Source organism: Astatotilapia calliptera, chromosome 22, assembly GCF_900246225.1.
Source record: "Astatotilapia calliptera chromosome 22, fAstCal1.2, whole genome shotgun sequence".
Taxonomy (NCBI): Eukaryota; Metazoa; Chordata; class Actinopteri; order Cichliformes; family Cichlidae; genus Astatotilapia; species Astatotilapia calliptera.
The window spans coordinates 10220788-10235547 of NC_039322.1; the positions used below are offsets into that span (position 1 = coordinate 10220788).

The 14760-nt window shown below is 40.5% G+C and overlaps 1 protein-coding gene and 1 pseudogene across 1 annotated transcript in view; both read right to left on the reverse strand.

Moving 5' to 3' along the window:
• Window positions 1–14760, reverse strand: part of LOC113015384 (major histocompatibility complex class I-related gene protein-like) — a 74417-nt gene that overhangs the window by 43414 nt on the left and 16243 nt on the right. The gene's annotated exons all lie outside the window — the stretch shown is intronic.
• On the reverse strand, window positions 4319–9562 carry LOC113015385 (class I histocompatibility antigen, F10 alpha chain-like; annotated as a pseudogene).

The window sequence follows — 14760 nt, forward strand, 5'->3', positions numbered from 1 at the left end:
ACACTGCGCCTAGCATCCTGGAGCACTTCTGTTGTCTTTTGTACGTGTTTTGGAGTTTTTATGTGTTTTGGAGTTTTTACGTGTTTTGGAGTTTGTACGCGCTTTGTCTCTAGGGGCCACCGTAAATATACTTTTACTTATTCGCTCCACATAAAATGTAAGAAATAAATCATATAATACAAAAACCACCTATTTATATTTCAGCTTTTAACTATTTAAATTTTCAGCTTTTTCCTTTTAAACAACACAAAACACTGCAAACCACAACACAATTAAATATAAATTAAAATATGAAAACAAAAAGAAGATGCACATTCTCTGTCATATGGGCCTGCATGAATAAACTTTCTGAATTCTTTATCATCCGCAACTGAAAATAGTTGTGGATGATTACTATACCTTTCAAATGTGATGTTGTTGTCCCTGCCTCTCTTTCTCTCTCTCTCTCCCTCCCGCTCTGTTCCTGTGCTACTGCGAGTGTAACTACCGCCCCTCCCCCCTCTTCCCAGCGCAAAGCACAAGGCTCGCGTGCGGAGTGAAGCGGAAAAAAGGTGCGAGAGAGAGGGTGAGAGAAAGAAAAAAAAACAACCCCACGGCTCCCAATAAGGAGCCGGTGTTCTGAGAAACCATCCTACTTTGACAAATCGTCCTACCCGTATTATGATTTTACGGTGACTTGTGACTAAACCTAACCCTACCCTTAACCATAACCCTAACCATAACCATAACCTTAAGAAGTATTCCGGATGGGTGACAGAAAAAGAAGTTAATTTGGGTTTGGTGTTGTGCGCATGCGCGGCGTCTGCGCAGAAACATCGGCTAGGATGTTTTTTGAGGTAGGATGGATTCCCAGAACACCGGCTCCTCGTCAGCCCGGGCTAGTAATCAGGTTGTGACAAGTAAGCTCTCCAATTCTCACCCTCTTCCCTCGTATTATCCTTGCTTTTGCTTCCCTGTACACTGACACTAATCTCTACTCTCCTTTTTCCGTAATAAATGCTAATTATTGGGAATTAGCATGAAATGCAGGATTTGTTTGTTTTATGCATTTATGTATTCACCTCACACATGAACAATCCCCAGTTCAAGACCAGGAGGAGACACAAACCCAGACTCAGGGAGTCATGAGAAAGTCTACTCCTTGTTTCAGTCCAAGCAGGAATAAATGGGAGGCTTGTGTCAGGAAGGATATTCAGTGTAAAATCTGTACCAGTTAAAGCATGAAGATCGGTCCACATTGGCGACCGTTTGGGAAATAAGATGAGAAGTACATTAAGGTTATAATATAATTATAATCTACAGGGATTTATTGCAGCGGAAACAGGCTGCAATTCTCTGGGGATCAAATGATGCAGAAAAAGGCTGCCACAAAAAAAAAGACAAAAACATAAAATTCCTAGATAACCTGTCGTCACCTCCTGTATTCCCAGGAGAAGCAGGAACATTAAGACCATCAACATGTAAACGTTTAAGAGACTTTATTAGTTTTATTGTCCACAAAAAGAGACTCAGTGCTTCCTGCTCAGGTGTCAAAGGTCCATCAGAATAAATAGGAATTCATCCTGAGAGCAAACGTCAGTTATATCTGGTTTAAACTCACACATTGAACCGGTTTTTGATGGCATCATAAAATCTGTTCTTTGTGGCTCATGTTGAATTGGAAACAAAAATATCACAAATGAATTCACTGAATTTCTGTCATGTGGCGCTCTGTGGAGGGTAGAGCAATAACTGTGTGATCACAAATTTGTGTAGTTATTGAGTCGTGATATTATATTGATTATATGTAATTATATTGTCGAAAGCATCATATTCTTTTATTCATGTCTTCTGTGGTAGTTATGTGTTAGCATTTTAAGGTACTTATTTAGTTTCAGTACAAGTCTAACGTTGGACCTACTTTCAGCTCAGCCTGCTATCTACTGTTATCATTCTCATGTAACACGCTATTACCTCTGTACTTCTCAGAAGTGAGACCCAAACAAACAAAGGATAAAGAGTCAAACAATGTTCTTAAACATAAACGTTAGCTCCTGTCAGCTTTTTTCTGCAGCTTCAACACTGAAAACTGTTTGACTGAAGAGAAATTTAAAACCCCTGCAGATGTTTGAACACCTGATGCTGTTCTTTTCATTTCCTTTTTTTCTTGGTACTTTTAATATTTAAGTTCTAGTTACTTCATGGTTTAGTGGTCAACACGTTTTCTTTACACAGAAAACATCAATACTTTTAGACTTGAAGGTGACACAAAAACCAAATCAAACACATGGATCCAAAAACATAGTATAACACAATAGAAATGTGTTTGAACAGACAAATTACAGCCGCTTATAAATTAAAGTGAAAGCAGCATTTAACATAAGAAATGTTGAACAAAGGATAGAAATGAAAGAGCATCGTCCAGCCTGTTTTTAGGAGAGAGCTGTTCCCATAGTTCCAACAGAGGTGAAGCAGCTGCTCTAACAACATTTTTTTTGTTTCCGTTACACTTCATTTTAGTTTTAAAGGCACATTATTTTGGAGTGATCCATGTCAGTGTTTGTATGCAATGCTATGACGTCTTCTCCAACATAACCAGATCATTACTGGTAACTGTTAACCTCCTTAGAGACTGCACCAAACCAAGTGAGATTCATCTAAGCTGATATCACATTTTTCCATCATTTTTTTCATGTGAAAAGTCAGATCTCCCCTTTAGTTACATCATTTTATAGTTTATAGTTTAGTTTATACAATAGTTTATAATATTAAAGCAAATATTCATGAAACTGTAGCTACAGTCACATAGGAAGAATAAACTCAATGTGGATTCACAACAGGACAAAAATTAAGAATATTGTGGATTTTATTAAAAAGTCATCATAACAAACATAGAAAATAAATTAACAGCAATACTTACATTTATCTAATAAACAAACACCAGATATAAAAAATTGTTTACAAGAGAGAGAAAAACACCCTTAAAGTACTGAAGTACGAGAAGTATTTCATCAGCATTCATTAGTGCTGAAAACACACTTCAGTCTCAAAACATTTGAAATGACATTTGAAAGAAAACTAAACAGGTTTATATAAAAAGGTGATAAATTTGTCCAACAAAATAAGAATAAAGGTAGAAAAAAATAATAAAAACTAGGAAAACCAGACAATACAGGAGGCAAAGTCAGTGAGCACACAGGGAACAAAAGGAATGAAAAATGTGTTCACAGCATTATTGAAAAGCTACTAAACACAGTGACAAAGAACTCCATCCATCCATTTCCTGTCCTGCGTTCTCACTGAGATAAAATAAGACAAGAGTGGAGCCAGTCCTCACACACCAGGGCAGAGACGAAGTAACCTTTATCATCAGATTTACAAGTTAAAAAATAGTTTACTCTAATAAATTCGGTGATTTAAAGTCTCCAGTTAAAAATGTGAAAATCCACAAATGTTACGTTAAGGGAAATAAATCACCAAACCCTGTGAGTATATAAGTGTCATAGATGTAGGTGGACCTGTGTGTTTCTCTTTATGTATATTTACATTTATACAACTGATACTGGAAATATTTAATTTAAATTAAAGTCAACAAGCATGATGGAAAAACAATGATTCACAGTTTAGAGGTAACGAGGTAACAGTCCTCGTTTCAGCGCAAAAATTTACACAGAAATTTAAAAAGAAAAAACAAGAAAACATTATTTTCATTTCTGCAAATCAGCATATTTACATTGTAATACATTAAAGTCATTAAAGCAAAGGAACTGCAAATTGAGAATTTACCCACAATACTGTTAAAGCAAAAACATTTGTTCTAACTTTGTCAGCTTGGTGTTTTTGTAAACATTCTTATTGGTGTAAATATTTATCCAAACTACAGAAGTGAAACATCTGTCCTGTTCTCTTAAAAATCTCACCTAAACTCACATAAAACAGCAACAATTGTAAAACTAAATAAAAAGTACCTTGTGATTTTTTAAAATCAAATCACACCAAAAAAAACAGATAAAAAAGAAAAGGGGGAAAGCGGAACACATTTTATGAAAGCTTTACAGTTTCTGGCCAACAAAAGTCACACTAATGTTTCACTGAACTGCCTTTAACTTCGATGATGGCATGCATTCACTTCATTAAGCTTATACTGTTTCACATATTTATTTTAGTGGAATGCACATGTGTGAAAATGATGTTTCATGAACCACTTCAATAGTAACTTGAGCCTGATGACTCCTGGCATCAGGAACTTGGGATATGCCCGTGTCATCAGGGAAGACAAAATGTATTAATGGAAAAATCTGTTCATTCAGTGTAGTCAGGTAGCCAGCTGACCCCACATTGATGAACCTTGACCTCCAATACATTGGAAGGCTGTTACACTAAAAGTCCATTTAATGTATGAACTGACTGTGAGCAGTGATGTCTGTCATTTAGGCTTCATAAGGAATCATTTTCTCTTGGACCTCACGGTTTTCTACAGCTGTAGGTCGGAAACACATCGTTAGTCCACAACACTTTTACAAACAACTGACAGATCTGAAAAACTTTTTAATCTACAGAGTGCACATAAAACTCAAAGAAAACAGATCAGAAACATTTCACTTACGAGATGGAGGTCGTTTGTCTGTAATGAAAGAAAGTAAAAAACAGGGTTTGTTAAACATTATGTATTTAACTCTGTGATCTTGTCTTATTATCCAACAGTCATTCTCAGTAAACTCTGGCTCTGAGCCTTACTGTAATAACTGCTGGATGAAACAGTGTGATAAAGTCATGACAGACTCGACCACATCTGTATGCTTTTCAGCATCATTTTATTCACACGGTTGCTGTTAACACGCAGTTGCGGCTTTCCAGTTGCTCGCGAACATACACACCAACAACAACAACAACACTGAAATCCAGGACCCAGCACACTTTTAACCCGGCGAGGCATCTTTGCAGATGCCCTGCAGGTGCGTTCACCTCCCCTGCAGCAGCACCGCCAACCACACCCCGCCACAAACAGATTTAGTGTTCAATGTGAATAAAAGAAAGCATCAACTCAAAGTCCTACAAAATCTGCTTTGTCCTCTCACCTGTCTTCTTTTTGTAGATAATGAATCCAATCACAGTGATCACAGCAAGAACACCCAGAGCAAGAATCATGTGGATGATCATGAAGAGAGAATTTCCTTTAGATCAAAGAAAAACAAATCAGAACCTGAACAGATGAAACAGGATAAAGATCACCAATCAAAACAGATAACAGCACTGATTATAGACAATAAGTCTGTCACTATATGCTTTACCTGTTGTTCATATCTGAATATATTCACTATGTCTGTGCTTATTTACCCACATTTAACTCTGATGTCTTTGTGCCCACTGAACTTCTGAGAATAAAAACATCCTTTTTAATTTAGTCAGTAAACTTGATTCCAAAATCAAATCATTACCTCTACTCGTTTTATAAAACTGGAGTAACTATACTCTGTTAACTGTGGCTGCTCATTCACAAGGTAAAACGTGATTTTGGAAAAAGCATTAGTGTTTGGTAAAGAGTCTTAAATTCCTTTTATGTTCTTAGTTTGGAAATACAACTCACTTTTATTTTCAGCAGGTTGATGGGAAGATGGGAAACATGTCCCAGTCTAGACTTTAAGTGTGAAATAAACTGACAAAATTGTTCTATTTTTAACACATAAAACTGCATGAACTGCTCTTTACTATGCACTATTATATTACAGTAAACTAAATGTGTGCTTCTGACCTTCATCACTTCTGAGAGCAGACTGACCTTCATTGGTTCTGATCACTACTCTGTCCAGTCTGGTGATGATGTCCTTATTCACACCACAGAGCTGAAACACACAATCGTAGCTCCTCCAGTCCTCAGGTTTGACTGATGAAAGATCCAGATCAGCAGAAATCTGGAGGGTCCCATCATTGTTGGGCAGGATCTCTCCTCTGTTCACACCCTCATCAAGCTCTTTCCCATCTTTCCTCCACAACAGTTTGGCTTTGTGTGGATAGAAACCTGTAGCGTGGCAGGTGATTGGAGAGGAGGAAGACTTCTGGAGGAGAGACACTGAGGGAAGAACTGTTGAAAAAATATAAGTGTTCGTTATTGTTATTATAACAAATTGTATGTTTGTTGACAATCAATCAACCTATAGCTGATTGATTGTCTTTCCAAGTCCAGTTAAAATCCAGTGTTATTGCACCTGTTCTCCTCAGAGAGCTCCCTGAATAGTTCAGATACTTCTTCAGCCACTCGGGACAAATGTGAGTGAAGTAGTTCTTCTGTCTGGCTGAGAGAGCTCTGTCAGAGTCGTACTTTTGTTTAGCGATGACTGCCTGTTGCTTTGGAGCGATCCACGTCTCTGTCTTAAGGTCAAACGCCAAAAGGTCCTCGCCATCGTAACCCAGCTGATCATAGCCGGTCACATTATTTGTTTCAGTATCCCATTCACAACCATACATCTCCTGATAAACATGCACACCTGAAAGACAGAAACAGTACAGTGAACCAGAGCAAAGCTGCAGCACAGTCTCATCTCAATACAGACACATCAACCAATCGACAGTCACTGAAACAGAGGATCTACTGTTTCTCCTGCTGTTTACTGGTTCAGTGGAAACTAATTAAAACAAACTCTCATCAACACAGTTTAAACTTTACAGAGAAAAAACAGAAACAGACTGAGATGCTACACTCTGAGTCCCTATCTAACCTGAACTTCTATAAACATATATAAATAGGACTACAGGTTACACGCCTATATACATAATATATAGGCACATACAGTATTTAAAGCTTAAACTAATCATGACAGCACGGTGGTTAGCACTGTTGCCTCACAACAAGAAGGTCTTGAGTTTAATTCCACCATCAGGCCAGGGTCTTTCTGCATGGAGCTTGCATGTTCTCCCTGTGTTTGCGGGGTTCTGCGGCTTCCTCCCACAGTCCAAAGACATGCAGTTAGTGGGGATAGGTTAATTGGAAACACTAAATTGCCCACAAATTGCCGAATGGTTGTCTTTGTCTATGTGTTAGCCCTGCGACAGACTGGAAACCTGTCTCTTGCCCTAAGAGAGCTGGGACAGGCTCCAGCAGCCCCTGCGACCCTGAAAAGGAGAAGTGAATGGATGGACTAATCGTGCTCTTTATGATTTGAGAGATGGAAGCTGCTGATTGGTTCCCATCATCAAGTGGCTGCTTTAAAAACCCTCTGCAGCAGTTGTTCCCTGGGAGTAACTGACATCAGCAGCAAACCTGTCCTTGGCCTCCAAACCCTTAGCGACAAATTGTCATGTGTGTCTTCAGTGAACTGTTGGGTTTGTATATAGTGTTGTAGATACTCTTTTAGTGAAAGTTACTGCCTGAATGCTAACAGAGGTCTGTGGTCACATCTTGTCATTTTGTCTGTGTCCTGTTTTCCTTCTCTCACCCCAACCGGTCGCAGCAGATGGCCCCGCCCCTCCCTGAGCCTGGTTCTGCCGGAGGTTTCTTCCTGTTAAAACGGAGTTTGTCTTTCCCACTGTCGCCAAAGTGCTTGCTCATAGGGGGTCATATGATTGTTTTTCTATCTATCTATTATTGTACGATTTACTGTGCAATATAAAACGCCTTGAGGTGACTGTTGTTGTGATTTGGCGCTATATAAATAACATTGAATTGAATTGAATTGAATCTCAGAGCTTACAGTTTATTTGACCAATAGGAGGGGAGCAGAGAGAAAATCCTCCATCCAACTTTTTGTCTACTAAAAACTGACATGTGAAAATAAAATTGATAACAAACCAAAAACCAAATAATAAGACAGCATCCAAAGTCCTAATCAGGCCCCATCAAATCTGAAAGCCCTCATCATATCATATTATCGTCCTTCTCACACTACAGGCTTACTTGTGGTAGCAGGCCGAGCTTTAACCTCACTACTATAGGAGCGTTCCCAGTTTGGATTGCAGAGAAAGACCTGCTCTACTTTTAAGATTAGACTTCCTCTGTTTTTATAAACCACTTCTGCATCTCATTAAACTGTCTCCTGTGTGTTTGGTCCCTCAAAGTCACTGCTGCTGTCAATTAGTGCTAAACAATTAAATTAGTGTGAATGGAACATTTTTAAGTTTTAGTGGTTGAAAGTTGGATTTTATAGAAACTGAATCACAAAATCCCAGATGTTTCTAAACGCCTGTTCATTACTCACCCCCTGTTTCATTTAGGCGCTGCTTCACAAATTCAATGTTCCCTTTGAAGATCTGCTCATCCGCGATGGATGCCCGAGTCTGTCTGTCCCAGTACAGAGCTCCTTCACTCTTTGCCATCCAGTCCTGCTTGGGACTCTCTTTTTTTATTTTACTGTCATAGTACGTGAATGGCTGCCCATCTAACACGCCCACAGTCACAAACTCTGGAAAATTCCTGATGATGCCGTGTAGAAGTACTGCAGCAAATGTGTAACTGTGGCACAAGAAAATAACACACAGAGGAGCATACTGTTAAACATCAGAAACATGATTGTGATTATCATTAGATTTTCCATCATCATGTTTTTTATTAGAAACCTTAAAACTTGCTTTCATTAATACATTTTTGCAAACACCTCACAAATATGCAGCTTTATAATAATTTGATCCATTTCAAAATGTCTTTTTATTCACTTTATCTGTGAAATATTATGTAGGTGACTATTAACATATGATGTTCACATCCTGAAATCTTTCAGCCATTACAGCATACTTTGTACAGGTGCACACACATGGTGTAAATGTCATGCTTGTTTTTTGGTTTTGCATGAGTTGTTTTATAATTTTATAGTTCTGTTTTTAATCCCTGTAGTTGTGACAGTCATTGCATTGCACTCAGTTTATATTGCCCAGGACAGCCCCATCCTGCAAGAGTTCATGCCCCAGAAGGACTCTGGCTTTGACCTATCAGGGTGAGCCTTACCAACAATAAGAGAGTGTAGCGGGAGGGATGATGAGCAAGTCATGGGATGGTTATATTTTAAAGAGATCTGGCCATGGGGGCAGCAGAAAATGTAGCAGAATTAAAATATTAGAGTTCTATAAAGATATTTTAGTGCGCTAAAAAAGCTATAATGTAGATACTATAATCATAAAACAGTCATAAATATACTCACAAATGCACCTCTTCATAAATCCTGTTCACTGTGTTAACCAGTTTACCAGCAAAACCAAGACGCTGGCTGTTCCACTCATCTTAAACTAACTTTTATGGTTTGGGATTATAACTTCACCCACAGCTGAATTAGTTTTTTGTTTGTTAAATATAATTTTGATATTTTGTTCTTTTCTTCAATGTTTTGACCCCTTGGAAGAGGTGTTTACGTATTTACTGTTAGTTTTTTAAATTGTAAATACTTTTTTTTTTAAAGTTGTTGTTTGTTTGTTTTTTAACTTGCCTCTGCTTCCTTGGCTACACACTGCTATCCACCTGTTCAGAAGGTTTTTCCCTTCACATAAACACAATGCTGGTTCGGCTGTTATTATAGAAGATAACTACATGGGTCAACTCACCTGCTGCTGCTTCGGATAGTCCAAGAAAAATCACACTCAGAACAACGAAGGTCTTCATTTTTGCTTAAGAGCTGGTAGATGGACAAATTGGGAATTTTTCTGTGCTGTAATTAATTCTTCTCGGGAGACTGGCAAATGCAGGGCTGGTTGTGCTTTATCAGCAGGTGGAACTTTGGCCTGACCCTTAGATCCAGACTTAAATGTGACAGCATCACTAGAGAGATCTGACCTCAAAGGAATCAGCCAAGTCAGGACATTACTTTGATGGAGCCCTTGTAACTACACAAGCTGGAAGAATATCAGGCTGGTCATGCTGAGGTAGACTCCAGATTCAGCTCCGGTCTGTCTAACTCTTCAGGAATGGGCATGACTTTGCCTCCAGCAAGTCAATACCTTTGATAGGCAATGCAGAATGAACAGCAACTTTAACAATCCCACTAACTAAGGAAGACCGGATGTGAACCGTGTGCAAAGAGGCAGATATGAACCTGTGTTTTACTCCCTGGACAATGACACTAGATTAGCAGAATGACTCCTCTGAAAATGGTAAGATCTCTTCTCTAATGATGGACTGAGAGGCCCCCGTGTCTCAGTATTTTTACTGGCTGCTGACCTTTCGGATTCCCAGTCAGTGAAACTACTCCCTCAAGGATGAAGGGTTTGAAACAGGGATCAGGGTGGTGATAGTCAGGCTGCAATGTCATTCCATTCTCTGTAGCTTTAATCAGTCCCACACTTTTGTTTGTGAGGAGAGTTGCTGTTTGCGCTTTTATGCCAGACACTCTGCAATGAGATGACCCTCATGCGGAGGTGAGCTCACGGGGAGGTCAATGTAGTCTCACTGGCCTAGCAGTGGAGCGACCAGACTCAAACCGTGCAGGGTGCAAGGCTGTGGGTTTTTCTGGATGAGAGTTAGGGGTAAAAAAAAACCAAAAAAAACCCCCAAAAACATTCCTACGTGTTAACACAAACTCATCGGCCAACACAGCTGCTTTTGACATTGATGTCACCTTCTGTTCATTTAAGAACATTATGACTCTCTCAGGTAATTTTTTAAATCCTCCAATAGCATTAACTCGTGCAGTGATTCATAATCATCACCAACTCCTTTAACAGCACACCATTTATCAAAAAGATCCTCTTTTCATGTGCAAACTCAATGTATGTTTGGCTGCTAGACCTCTTGTGATTCCTAAATTTCTGCCTGTAGGCCTCAGGTACCAGTTCATAGGAACGTACAATTGTTTCTTTCAACACTTCACATTTCATACTCTGCTCTAAGGAAAGTAAAGCTACCACCTCCTGAGCTTTGCCCACTAATTTACACTGAAGTAAAATACTTCATGTCTATTGGCCAGTTCATAGCAGTAGCCATCTTTTGAAAAGCATTAAAATATGAATCTACCTCAGACTCAAAAAAGGTAGGTACTAATGCAATGTTCTTGCTCACTTCAAAACTTTTGTCAGACTTTTGGGGTTTCTTCAAGTGGCATGCGTCTTCTGCCCTGAGGATATCTTCAATGCTTCTACTTGAAGCTGCTTTAACCTTATTTCCTTTTCAGCTTCTATCTCAAGCCTACGGATCTGTAGCCGGAAATCATAATCTGCTTTTTGTACCTTCTCCTGGGCCTCTATCTGTAAATGAAGTAAGCGAACCTTAAGCTTTGCATCACTGCTAGATTTCTGGGGTTCTGGAGAGAAAGGCTTAAAGCGAGACAGGGTTTGTGGAGCTGCATCTGGCTTGACTTGGGCACCCGGAGGTGTAGCAATTATAGCTTGTTTTTCCGTTCTATCTGAAAAAACAAGATAAGCAGAGGTTCCAGGGGGAGCTAAAGAGTCTTGAAAGGGGACCTCAGTCATAGTAGGGCTAATTACAGTTTTTCTCAAATGTTAAAACACAAAAGCCAATCCTGTAACCCAAATGACCAGTAGTCTAAACACATTTACTAAATGTAGCCACCATATTCCAGTACCATAAACACATGTCACATGAAGACACAATTCACAAAACACAACCCTCTGTACTCATAAATCTAAACACATTTTTCCTTGCTAAAACACATGTTGCAAAACAACTCTGCTCATATCCTCAAATGAAAGCCCATGTGATGCAAAATGCTTGCCACAGTCACCAATCTTTGAACACAGGGAACACACCTGGCGTCATTCACTACACACAATGACTCAAAACTGAAGACACTTGTTGCTAATGCTGTACCCACATGTAAAAGCAAGTTCAGAGTGCACAGTATGCTGAAGGTTCCAAACAAACACAATGGATGAAGGCAGAGTCAGGGGAAGAGGAATTTGATGCAGAGGAGGGAGAAGAGCTGGCCCTGGAAGAAGAGGAGCAGGCCAATGAGGAAGAGGAGTTCAAATGAGAGGAGGAAGAGGAGCAACCAACGAGGAAGAGGAGAAGGCCAACATGGGAGAGGAGAAGGTCCAGGAGGGAGAGCAAGACAACCTCGCACCATCATTACGGACGAGATGCGAGCAACAGCTCAGCGACATGATGCCGCACAGTGATTGTGGTGTGTGTGGTGTGAATAACGTAAATAAAAAAACTTCACACCCTGTTCATGTTTTCAAGATTAATGTTGGTTTCAATAGATTCTGTTTTTGCATTGAGTTGTGTTACAGTAGTGTACGTACATGCAGGATTTTCTATAGATTCATACTACTCATATGAAACTCACAAATCTAAATGCCTAATCCTCTGCAGAGATCTACGACGATCCGTTACTGTATAGTTTCTAAAATATGCATTGGCAGTTATGAAACAAAGAACCTTCTCACAAATTGAGCATTGTGTTTTCAATTGTTTTGCTGTAGTGTGTAATGCTGTGTATAGTGTTTATAGTTTTGACAGCTTCGAGCTGCTCTCTTGGTGTAGGAGTTTGAGTTTTGCAGTGGGAAGGTGTGGTTGTGTTTATGTAGCTTTAGAGAAGGGTGTTGTGTTTGGACATTGGGGGACCTGGTGGTAACGTTTGTGAAATGTGTTTTAGCATTTGAGAAAAACTGTAGTCATATGTTTCCTGAGGCCTTCCCACTCAGATCAATTAAAGCTCGTCACATTGCTAATTGTCTTCTGCAGCTTTTCTCTAGGGTAGGCATACCAAGAGAAATTCTGACGGATTGTGGAACGAACTTTCTATCCAAGTTGTTGCAGCAGGTTTATAAGTTGTTAGGGATAAAGGGACTTAAGACCACCCCTTATCACCCCCAAACGGACGGGCTAGTGGAGAGATACAACCAGACTCTCAAAAGTATGCTGCGCAAGTTTGTCTCTGACACAGGTGCTGACTGGGATCGATGGCTGCCCTACCTTCTGTTCGCCTACCGGGAGGTCCCGCAGGTTTCCACTGGCTTCTCGCCTTTTGAACTTTTATACGGTCGCCAAGTGAGAGGCCCCCTGGATCTGCTTAAGGACTGCTGGGAGGAATCCAAAGCAGAGGGCGAAAACATCGCAGCCTACGTCATCACCATGAGAGAGAGGTTGGAGAAAATGACATCACTGATGCAAGACAACATGAAAGCTGCACAAAAACATCAAAAGACTTGGTATGATCAGAAGGCCAGGGATAGGGTCTTCCTTCCAGGTCAGAAAGTACTGTTATTGCTTCCCACCAGCGATAACAAGTTGCTGACAAAATGGCATGGACCATACGAGATCGTCAGACAAGTGAGTAAAGTCACTTATGAGCTGAATATGCCAGAAAGAGTTAAAAAAATATCAGACATTTCACATGAACTTGTTGAAGGAATTCCACAGCCGACAAGAGCCGGTCTATCAGTTACTGGTGCGTTCAGTTAAGGATGAGGAGGTGACTGAGAAGTTCTTTCCAACTAACACTAACATTCAAGTTTGTGCTTCAGTTGACCTTTCTCATTTGTCTCCTACTGAGCAGGCTGATATAAAACCACTCGTGGACCCACAGCTCTTTCGAGAAACACCAGGCTTCACATCACTGGTTCAGCACAAGATACGGGTGAAGGAGGATGCACCCGTTCGACAAAAGAGTTACAGAATTCCTGAACGGTTGGTGCCAGTGCTACAGAAAGAAATAAAACTGATGTTGGACCTGGGAATCATTGAGGTGTCAAGCAGTGAGTGGTGCAGCCCGATTGTTTTGGTACCAAAGAAAGATGACACCCTGAGATTCTGTATTGATTTCAGATATTTGAATGCAGTATCCAAGTTTGATCCCTACCCAATGCCCAGGGTGGATGACCTGCTGGAGAGAGTTGGATCAGCAAGGTACATTACAACACTTGATCTGTGTAAAGGATACTGGCAAGTGGCTTTGGCGCCAGAAGCGAGAGAGCTGACAGCCTTCAAAACTCCTTTTGGTATGTACCAATTTAAAGTCATGCCATTTGGGCTTCAAGGTGCACCAGCGACATTCCAACGATTAATGGACCATGTACTGAGAGATGTGTCAGCATTCTCTGCAGCATATCTGGATGACGTGGTGGTGTACAGCCAGTCCTGGGAAGAGCATGTCATTCACCTACAGAAGGTGCTACACTCCATCAGAATGGCTGGACTGACTATCAATCCCAAGAAGTGCTCCATAGCCAAGAGAGAAGTGGAGTACTTGGGCTTTGTAGTTGGCTCTGGGAAGATAAAGCCGCAGGTTGGAAAGATTGAAGCAATTCAGTCCTTCCCAGTTCCGACAACAAAAAGGAAGGTGAGAGGTTTTCTGGGTCTAGTAGGCTGGTACCGGAAATTCATACCTTCTTTTGCAGAGCGATCCACTGTACTTAAAAACCTCACAAAAGGCTCAGCCCCTAACAAAGTGCGTTGGACGGAAGACTGTGAAGGAAGCAGTTTGCACACATCCAGTTCTACACAGTCCAGACTTCAACAAGCCATTCATCTTGCAAACTGATGCTTCGGGAGTTGGCCTTGGTGCTGTCCTTCAGCAAGAGGTGGATGGTGAAAGAAGGCCTGTGGTGTTTCTGAGTCGGAAACTACTCGACAGGGAGACGAGGTATTCGATGGTAGAGAAAGAGTGCTTGGCCATGAAATGGGCTATTGAGGCCTTGAGGTATTATCTTCTGGGACGTCACTTCACTCTGGAGACTGATCATCGTGCCCTCCAGTGGTTGAACCGCATGAGGGATGCGAATGCCCGCATTGCAGGATGGTACCTGTCTCTGCAGCCTTATGACTTTACGGTCCAGTATAGGCCGGGGAAGTCAAATGTGGTTGCTGATTGTTTATCTAGGATGACAGAGGAGTGAAGCACTTCG